This window comes from Myotis yumanensis, unplaced genomic scaffold (assembly GCF_028538775.1).
Source record: "Myotis yumanensis isolate MYYU_CA2020_CCGP unplaced genomic scaffold, mMyoYum1.0.hap1 SCAF_1, whole genome shotgun sequence".
NCBI classification, from domain to species: Eukaryota; Metazoa; Chordata; class Mammalia; order Chiroptera; family Vespertilionidae; genus Myotis; species Myotis yumanensis.
This window is the reverse complement of record NW_027223752.1, coordinates 219,927,425-219,938,060: the sequence shown is the minus strand read 5'-3', so window position 1 is coordinate 219,938,060 and position 10,636 is coordinate 219,927,425. Positions and strand designations below refer to the sequence as shown.

Here is a 10,636-nt window from a genome sequence, read left to right as displayed (position 1 = left end):
GGCCACACTGGCTATGTGCACAGAACCATTTTCTGCCAGGACTGTGAAGTTTGGGCATGGAGCATAACAGAGGTGACTGAAGTGAAGACAAGTTTGTCTTTCTAAACTTTCTGGATTTCATATTACCATAACTATAGAGGAACCCTTAAAATAACTTAGAGGAAGCCTGGGACAATCAAAGCAAGAAAAATAATTGGAGCCAGCTCTGCTCCCAAAATAAATTAGACTCGGGATTTTTTATCCTGCAACAAATATTCAGGATCCCAGAAGAGAAACGTAAAACCTTACAGCAGGGAATGATAACAATAATGGTAGCTGCTTCCTACTATTTGAGTTTCCAATTTCCTGAATTTTTTGGATCAAGGATGAGCTCAGTAGAATGAACAAGAATTAGTCTTTATTTAGTTTATATTAAACCAAAGATAGTTGCACTCCAAATTATTTAATGACAGCTAAATACTTCTCTAGATTTAAAAAAAAAAATCATTTACTCCTGGGCTTAATATTCTGGGTTTCATTAAATTATTTTTGAATGAAGGAAACTTTCCAAGTGAACCTTCTCTTGTATAAAAGAAGTGAAATTATTTTCCATGTACACAGCTCTTAGATATTCTCGAGAGACTCTCATTCCTACAGGCCTAAGAGCTTCCATGTGAAATTGTGTTGGTGGAAATCTGGCTCAAAATAAAGACTTGGTCAGTTGCGCACATGCCTTCTTCATGGTTAGGAGGGGGAATTGTGATATAGACACTGGAACAGAGGTCACTTTTTAATTCAGCTTCCATTGTTCACCAACAAAAGAGTAATACATTGAGATTTCAAATTCTGTTGTGTTCTGTATAGCTGTAGAAGCCTAGAACACGTGAGAAATGTACTTCAACGTATATAAACCTGGCTTCTGTTCTCCTAACTTACTAATACCAGGCTATCATTTTTTTTTAATTTCAGTTAATTGAGGAAAATAATAAATAAGATTTGAGAATAGTGTGAAAAACTCAAAACACCAAAAGTACAAAGTAGAAATGTTATCAAATGCAATAAAACATGTTATTACAATCTCAGTGCTTAGATTTATCTGAAGCTTAAACATAGCTGAGACATGACTTCAATTATTAGTAAAAATTTAGAAAGGTAAAATTAAGAAAGGAGAGGCAAAAGAATAAACTGGAGAGTAGGATTAAGAGACATAGAAGTCTTTTTGGTGGCACCTCGGAGTCTATGGGCTGCTCCAGGATGAAGCTCAGCATCTCTTTCCCAGCCACTGGCTGCCAGAAACTCATTGAAGTGGATGATGAATGCAAACTTTGTATATTTTATGAGAACTGTATGGCCACAGACTTTGCTGCTGATGCTCTGGGTGAAGACGAGAAGAGTTCTTATGTGGTTCAAATCAGTGGTAGGAACGACAAAAAAGGCTTCCCCATGAAGCAGGGTGTCTTGACCCATGGCCGAGTCCGCCTGCTGCTGAGTAAGGGGCACACCTGCTATAGACCAAGGAGAACTGGAGAGATAAAACGCAAATCAGTTTAGGGTTGCATTGCGGATGCCAATCTCAGTGTTCTCAACTTGGTCATTGTATAAAATAGGGGGAGAAAGATATTCCTGGTCTCACTGATACCACTGTGCCTCAGGGCCTGGGGCCCAAGACAGCCAGCGGAATCCGTCGTCAATCTCTCTAAAGATGATGTCCGCAAATATGTTGTGAGAAAGCCTCTAAAGAGAGAAGGTAAGAAACCTAGGACTAAAGTACCCAAGATTCAGCGTCTTGTTATCTACGTGTCCTGCAACACAGACTCAGGCATATTGCTCTGAACAATGTACTAAGAAAAATAAGAATGAGGCCGCAGAATATGCTAAACTTTTGGCTGAGAATGAAGGAGGTCAAAGAAAAATGCTAGGAACAGATTGCCAAGAGACATAGACTATCCTCTCTAAAAGCTTCTACGTCTAAGTCTGAGTCCAGTCAAAAATGAAATTTTGTAACTAACAATAAAAAAGAGCAAATAAAAAAAAAAACAAGAGAGACATAGAAGACAGAACAAAGTGTAACATACATACAGGTGGGCTCCCAGATCAAAGTATGCAAGTAGTAGACATTCAAAATTTAGGTTATTTGTCTTTCTCTGTCTGACATTTCATTTAGCGTAATACCCTAGTGTCACAAATGGTAGGACTTGATTCTGTTTCATTGATGAGTAATGTTCCATTGCATATATGTACCACCTCCTTTTTATCCATTTGTCTATTGATGGCTTGCTTCTATATATTGGATATTGTTAATAATGCTGCAATGAACATAGGGGTGCACATATCTTTTTGAATTAGTGTTTTGGATATGTACCCACAAGTGGAATTGCTGGGTCATATGGTAGTTATATTTAAAATTTTTGAGGACCCACCATACTGTTTTCCATAGTAGCTACACCAATTTATAATTCCCAGTGTTCCTTTTTCTCCACATCCCTGCCAACACTTTTTGTTTGTTGATTTATTGATGATAGCCATTCTGACAGGTGTGAGGTGATATCTCATTGTGGTCTTAATTTGCATTTCCCTGATGATTAGTGATTTTGAGCATCTTTTCATATGTCTGTCAGCCATCTGTGTTCCCTCTTTGGAGATATGTCTATTCAGGTCCCCAGCTCATTTTTTAATCTGATTTTTGTTGTTGTTCTTTTGATTTCCTTATATGTTTTGGATATTAACCCCTTCTCTGATGTATCATTGACAGATATCTTTTCCATTCAGTAGGTTGTTTGTTTGTTTTTTCATTTTGTTGATAGCTATATAAATGTCTCATCACTATTGTTACACTTGACACTAATATAATATTATTTATCAGCTCTAATTGAAAAATAATTTTTAAATTATGTTAAATGAATAAATTAAGTAGAAAAGATATACAGTGAATTTCCAATTAACCAATCTTTGTTAAATGTTTATTTTACTTCACTAATAAGTGGCTCAAAGACATATGATGCAGTACTTTGATCACAAAAAAATCTTGTGATCAAACAAAATGCTACCATACTTAGAATGTTTTAATACTCTGCCTTTATACTTGCTGTAGAACAGCTTATATGACAAGTATACTCTTATGTATTCTCCTATTTTGTGTCAATATCCTGCCTATTAATAGCATCTGCATGGAGTCTAAAATAAAAATATTGACAATCCATACAGTAGAAGTAAGAAATGTCATCCTAATAGGAAAGAGTTTCAGTTTTATTCAGGAGTGTTTTTAAAGTAAATTAGAGTTATTTAAATGAAGTAAATAAAACCATTGCATTTATTAGAGAAATGTTTATTCTCTGAAAAAGAACATGTCTAGTCCATTTTAAAACCAAATGCCCAAATGATACTCATGACTGATGTCTTTGATCCAGAATTTATTTCCTCATGAAGCATGCGATTCTTTTTTCTCCACTTCCAGATCAATAGGGCAATATGACACTTCCAAACAGTACTTAATTTGTAATCAGGACTAATATATTGCAATAAAACCCTATTAAATAATCTCTGCCTTTCCCCCATTTCTGTTACTTTTCCAAAGTATCTATAATAATAAAAGCATAATTAGACCGGACAGCCGAACGACTTTCCAGACACCATTCCAGACATCCTCCTGCACAAAGCTGCTGCAGCAGAGGCTGAGGCAGAGGTGGTTAGGGGCTATCAGGCAGGCAGGTGAGCAGATGGGGCAATCAGGCAGGCAGGCGAGCAATTAGGGGTGATCAGGCAGGCAGGCAGAATGGTTAGGGGCAATGAGGCAAGCAGTTAGGAGCCAGCAGTCCCAGATTGCGAGAGGGATGTCCGACTGTCGGTTTAGGCCCAATCCCTGGGATCAGGCCTAAACCAGCAGTCGGACATCCCCTAAGGGGTCCCAGATTGCAAGAGGGTGCAGGCCAGGCTGAGAGACACCCCACTCCCATGCACGCATTTCATGCACCAGGCCTCTAGTTATGTATGAAAAAGTGTATGCTCAGCTGGTTTTCTTAAACTCAATTTCTCAGGCAGAAAGACAAATTCATTCTCTCTCTCTTTCTCTCTCCCTCTCCCTCTCTCTCTTTTTGCCTCACTTTCTTATGACCTGACTCTACCTGCCTAAAAATAGATCAGAAAGTATGTTAAATTAACTTGTGGTATTTTATTTCTGGCTGTTTCAGGAAATGAATGATCAAGCCTGAAGGAAACTTAGCTTCTTCATCTTCTTCCCTTAATACCCTTAAGGGAAACCTGCTGCAATACTACTTCAGCTGGCAGGGCTGCAATCTTCACCACTGACTTTAAACTTCATTTTGAGATGAGCATTCATCACTACTTGAATGTTCCTGTCTCCTTTGTCCAATATCACTTCTAATTAAATACCGGTTATTGAAGACTAAACATGTACCAGGCACTTATGGTTACTTTTTTTGACATGCTTATATATATATGCATGTCTTTTCATTTCCATTGCAATGCCTTATAAAACACTTCAGGAGTCCTTAAAATATTTTACCACAAGAAGAGATGGAGAATCAGAGTATCAAGGAATTTAGAAATAAAATGCAGTTTTAAAAGAGAGTTTTATCTTTCAGCGAAATTCTCTCATTTTTACTAAGGAGAAAAATAGTGAAATAAATAGCTTAATAAGTGAAATAAAATTATCAAAAGACATTAAAGTATACCAGGATTTTCTATAATCAATCTTGGATATGAAATCCTTCCTGATATTAATCTCTGCATCCATTGCGTTCTTTCTGTTTTTGATACATATTTTTATTGTTTTTTGCATTCACTTATTCTTCCAACCAACATTTCTAAGGACCTTTACTGTACCAGTATTGTTCTAGGCTTTGGGGCTACAATGCTGGGAAAAAGTAAATATTCTTTATCATCTGGAGTTTATATTCTGCTAAGGAAGACAGATAGTAACAAAATATATTAATTAATTGTATAGAAGAAGAGGCAGTTGGCCATGAACTCTAACAGCATAAACATTAGCCCCTCACTTACATACTCCCATTCCAAGAAATGGGAGGGGCACCAGTAGTAATTTACTCAGTCATATCATTTTGTAATATTTTCCAATTAAGCCATTCTCATGACAATAGATTAAGATTGTTACATCTTTCTGCTTCAACTTTCCTTACCTTTCCTTATTGTCTTGGCTAGAGTTTGAGTCTGCAGGCATTCTTTGTTTCCAATAAAGGGGAGTTGAGTAAAGGATAATTTACAAATACAAATTTCTACTCATCATACAAATTATTTTAGATAGTAAGGTACAAGTGTATTTAAAGATACAGTGCATCTCTGTCTCTGGATCTGTTTTTGTTCATCAGTTTATGTTGTTTATTATATTCCACATGTGAGTGAGATCATGTGATATTTATCTTTCTCTGACTGGCTTAATTTGCTTAGCATAATGCTCTCTAGTTCCATCCACGCTTGAGAGAGACCACACTGAAGAGTTCTCAATGCAATTTAACATCATAAATACAATCAGGTTCTGTTTTGGGTCAAAAACAGTTTCTCCTTGCAAGATTGTCTTACCATGTCCTTTCTTGCTATCTGCTGATATTACAATTTTAAAACTAATACTAGAGGCCCGGTGCACAAATTTGTGCACGGGTGGGGTCCCTTGGCCTGACCAGAGATCGAGGCCTATGGGGGCAGGCAACCAGATGGGGGGAGGGACTGTGGGAAGTTAGCAAGCTAGGGTGAGGAGCTGTGGGAGTGCAGTGACCACCAAGGAGCAGCTCCTGAGTTGAGCATCTGCCCCCTGGTGGTCAGTGCACATCATAGCGACTGGTCGACTGGTTGTTCCAGTCATTCAGTCGTAATGGTCACTTAGGCTTTTGTATATATAGATGTCTACATATATGGCTTATATTTATTTTAAGCCAACTTTTATTTTTACTAGAAAATTGAATTTATAATATCAACATCCAAGTTAGAGACACAGGGAAAATCATAGTAATATGCAAAATTCTAAAACATTACATAAAATATTTTAGCTTATCAAAAGCATGGGAGTCTGGAAATTATACTAGTAGTCTTATTTGTGACCTTTAAAGCACTATCTATGACTCAAGTACAAATGAGAATAAGGTGGTCCCATTAGTAAATTAGAAAGACAAAATTGAACAGATGCTTAAATAAGCTGCAAAAAACAACAACAACCCCAAAACATGTATTCTTAGGAAGACCTTGGTCAAAAGAAAAAAGAAAACAGGTTCATACACCAAGAAAGGACAGATGTAACTCCAAGTTAATGACTTATGTTGTTTTTGTGTTGTTTTTTTAATCCTCACGCTAGGATATGCTTAGAAAAAAAGAATGAAACATGGATGTGAGAGAGTAGCCTTCCACAGGCACCCCCTTTGGTGCACAGGACAACACTCAACTGAGTCACTCTGGCAGGGCTTGACTTAGGGTGTTCTGTTCTAGCTTATTCATGAGTTGAGATATGTTGCATATATATATTTGCTGTTTTCTTTTTTGCTTGTGTGTGTGTGTGTGTTTCATCATAGCTGGTTTCACATTTACCTCTTTTCTTATTTTACTTTCTCTTAGACAAGTTTCTCTAAACACTTTCCTTTCCAAATAACAATTGCCAGGATTAGAGAATTAAAACTCAAACTTTTATTTTTGTCCTAAGGTTGAAGGAATTGGGTCTATATCAAATAGGTCCTTAATTCAAATTTGTGAACCAAAATACAAACATCCAATGCAGGCTATAAAAGATTCCAAATTAAGTGTTCTTAGGAGCAAAGGAGCCGACAATAACCAAACCCATCCATTAATGACAAGAAATTGTTTCATAGCCTCTAGGATTTATTGAATAATTTCCAGTCTCATTTGAATTTAAAATACCCCAAAAAAGTTTGGTCATAATAGTTTAGCAACTACAGTATGCTGAGTAGTACATGTTAAAGTTTTATAAATGTCACATTACATCTTTTAATAGTTTAAAATACTGCAAATTATTTATTACACCTCTATTTTACAGGTGAGAAAAGTAAACATATAAATAGCAAGTGTTTTGTTCAGGTTCACATATGAGTAGGTGACAGAATGCAAACCCACAGCTGTTTGATTTCACAGTCATAAACTTCTCACTGGGCCAGGTTACCATAAAACTTTTACAAAACACTAAGGGAACACTTTTTGGGTTTGATTTTTGAAACATCTATATTAAGAACTTGATTTTGGTTTTGGGCAAGATTTTGATATTAAGATGCAAATACAGTCAAGATGATTTATGGGGTGTGTGGTATTTTTTTTTCTTTCCCCCAAAACCTGGATGATACTTGTTCTCTAGTTTAGGGGAAATTTCAAACACACAGTAGTTTATACTTCTAGAAACAAACTCTTGTTGTAGTTGCTCTAATTATCGGCTGAAATTATAGCTTTGGAAGACACAGAATCTGTTAGTCCTCTTCTCCCTGGATGTTCTTACCAATAACTAGTCTGCATCCACCACTGCACAGCCATATGTTGTTGCTTAGTCTATTATTGAGCTCTTGATTGAGAAGCCTCACGGGACTGTGAACAGCAAAGGAAAGAGAAAATAATTAGTAGTAATAATACTAAGATTGGACTAGAAAGGCCGAATCAGCAGATATCAGAGCCATATTTCACATTCTCCTATGCCAGCAGCAAGGGAACTAATTACATGGCAGACATTGTGGACTTCAGGTACATTTTTCATTTCACCTCAGTTGAACTTAAGTCTTTTAAAGAATTTACCATATAAAACGATGTTTTTGCTGCCAAGATGCTCTAATATATATGCCAAAAATGTAATAATAGACTTTCCATGTAATAAAAATTCCCAAAGCTATTAAATTACTTCTTTCTTTTCCACTAAAAAGGGACTCATTCTCAATCTATGCATTACAACATCTTTGTTCATTGCAATGCTATAGGGTGCACCTTGTCCAGGTAGTTGTACATTTCAATGAGACTTATTTTCTGAACTTTGGAATGTAGAAAAGTGTCAAGTTTGTATTATATAATTCCTTGTTTGCATTTTTAAAATATTTAAAAGGAAATGCTTTTCCAAAATATATAAAATGATAGCATCAATGACTATCAGATAAACACTTTCTTATTCTTTAAGTGATATGCTAATAAAATGCTAATTCAATCTTTATATATTTACTTTTTGTCCATTATAAAGATATATTTTTTTATTCTTGCTCAATCTAAGATTTTCATTGAGTACACACTATATACAGGAATCTAAAATAGCCAGTAAATAGGGTTATATAGAGTTGCTTTTTTGGGAGGGGTATTGTTCATCCTCACCCAAATATATATATTTTCCATTGATTTTATTTATTTATTTACTTATTTACTTACTTACTTACTTACTTATTTATTTACAGAGTGGAAGGGAGGGAGGAAGGAAGAGAGAGAGAGAAACATCAGAAACATCGATGCGAGACACATTGATTAGTTGCCTCCCTCCATTGCCCAGACCGGGGTGGGGCTCAAAACCGCAACCCAGATATGTAGATGTCCTTGACCAGGAATTGAACCCCAGAACACTTCCACGCACAGACTGATACTCTAACAACTGAGTCATCTATACTAATAAAAAGGTAATATGCTAATTAGACCAGACATTTTCCAGACATCCTTCTAGATAAAGCCATGGTAGCCGGGGCCAAGACAGAGGCAGCTAGGGGCGATCAGGTCAGCAGGGGAGAGCAGTTAGGAGCGATCAGGTCAGCAGGCAAGAGCAGGTAGGGGTGACCAGGCCGGCATGGGAGACCAGGTAGGGGCGACCAGACCGGCAAGGGAGAGCAGCTAGAAGACACCAGCTGGCAGGCAGAGTGGTTAGGGGCGATCAGGCAGGTGAGCTGTTAGGAGCCAGCAGTCCCAGATTGCGAGAGGGATGTCCGACTGCCAGTTTAGGCCTGATCCCTGTCGGACCTCCCCCGAGGGTTCCTGGATTGGATAGGGTGTAGGCAGGGCTGAGGGATCCCCCCCATGCACGAATTTCGTGCACCGGGCCTCTAGTAATTATATAAAAGTCAGGTGTGGTTTCTGCCTTTACCAAAATTACATTCTAGATGATATGACCACCAGAATAAAGCTTACACATTTCAAATAAATATCTAGAACTTATATTGTGGAAGAGACCAGATAATGGTTCACTAAACCCTTCTTGTGTTTACCTTGCACAATCAACAGATCAATACTTCTCAGCCTCCTTTGTCTTTACATATAGTCCTATGGCTGAGTGGCCATATTACTGAGTTCTGGTCAATGGAATATGAATAGAAGTGGTGTGTGCCACATCTAATACTGTCCATGTATGTTACCTCCCATGTATGGTTTCCTCTCACTTTTCCTTTTACTAAAGAGACCATACCTATTAAATGGTAGAGCTTTAATTGGAAATCCTGAATCTCTGCTGAGAAAAGAGCAACCTGCTGACCAGAAACATACTTTTGCTGTGATGTTACTTTCAACTAATACAGATCTAGGTGAGATGAGGCTACAAAAATCACTTCAGAAATATGTGGTATTGACTTCATAATAGAGAAGACAGCCAGGAAATACATTAGAAGCCAAGGCGATAGAAAACCATCATCTTCAGTGATGCAACATTTATTAAAACTGTTACCTGGCATGACAATAAAAGACACCATCTAAGAGGCTTTAGATGTTAAAAAGAAGGTAAAAAGGTATTATTTTTAAAATCTTACTCCAGTAAATTTGAAATCTTTAAATAAAATGGACAAGCTCTACTTACCAAATCTGGCATAAATAGTAACATTCAATTTTAACATGCGTAGAGATAATGGAGCAGTTTGATCTTTAATTAAAAACATCACAAGAAGAAAAATCCAAGCCAAAATGACTTTATGAATAAATTCTACCAAGCATCCAAAGAGAAAAAAAAATCTAATATTACATACATATTTCAGAGAAAAGAAAAAAATATATACTGCATCTCATTTCAGGAGACTACTATAGTCATTTTTTTGGTGGGGGAGGAGGGAATCTAGCAAGAAGAAAAATCACTAAGAAAAATAGGTTTAAAAAGCCTTTAAAAATTAGCAAATCAAATACAGGATTACATTAAAACGATAAGAGAAGGCACCATAGAGTTATCAGGGTAGTTATAAAACAGAAGGTGTACATGCTAATAGAGAGGGTCAAAAAAAGCCAAAAGATAACATGCACGTTTGGTTTCCATTCTAAACACCCAAGCAATTTGCATATTAACAAAATAAAGGGAATACATAAGTGATGAAATCTATATCCTAACAATGACCTTTAAATTGTTCACACTCTACAAACATTTTTGAATGAATGAATGATTGAAAAAATGAACAAAAAGTTGACAGTTTGATGTCTTATTCTGTTTGGGCTACTGTAACACAATTCCATACACTGTGTGGCTTATAAACAACAGGCATTTCGTCCTCATGCCTGAGGAAGCTGGGAAATCTAAGACTCAGCTGATTCAGTGACTGGTGAGCACCCACTTCATGGTTCACACACTGCCATCTTCTCTTTGTATGGGCAGGAGGGGCAGGGGCATTCTGGAGTCTTTTTAGAAGGGCACTGATCTCATCATGAGGTTTCCATCCTCATGACCCAGTTACCTCCCAAAGACCCCACCTCCAAATAC

General features: G+C 36.9%; 1 pseudogene; it reads left to right on the top strand.

The window, feature by feature from the left end:
• Positions 1 to 1,233: 1,233 nt before the first annotated feature.
• LOC139007412 (small ribosomal subunit protein eS6-like) lies at positions 1,234 to 1,973 on the top strand (annotated as a pseudogene).
• Positions 1,974 to 10,636: the final 8,663 nt, after the last annotated feature.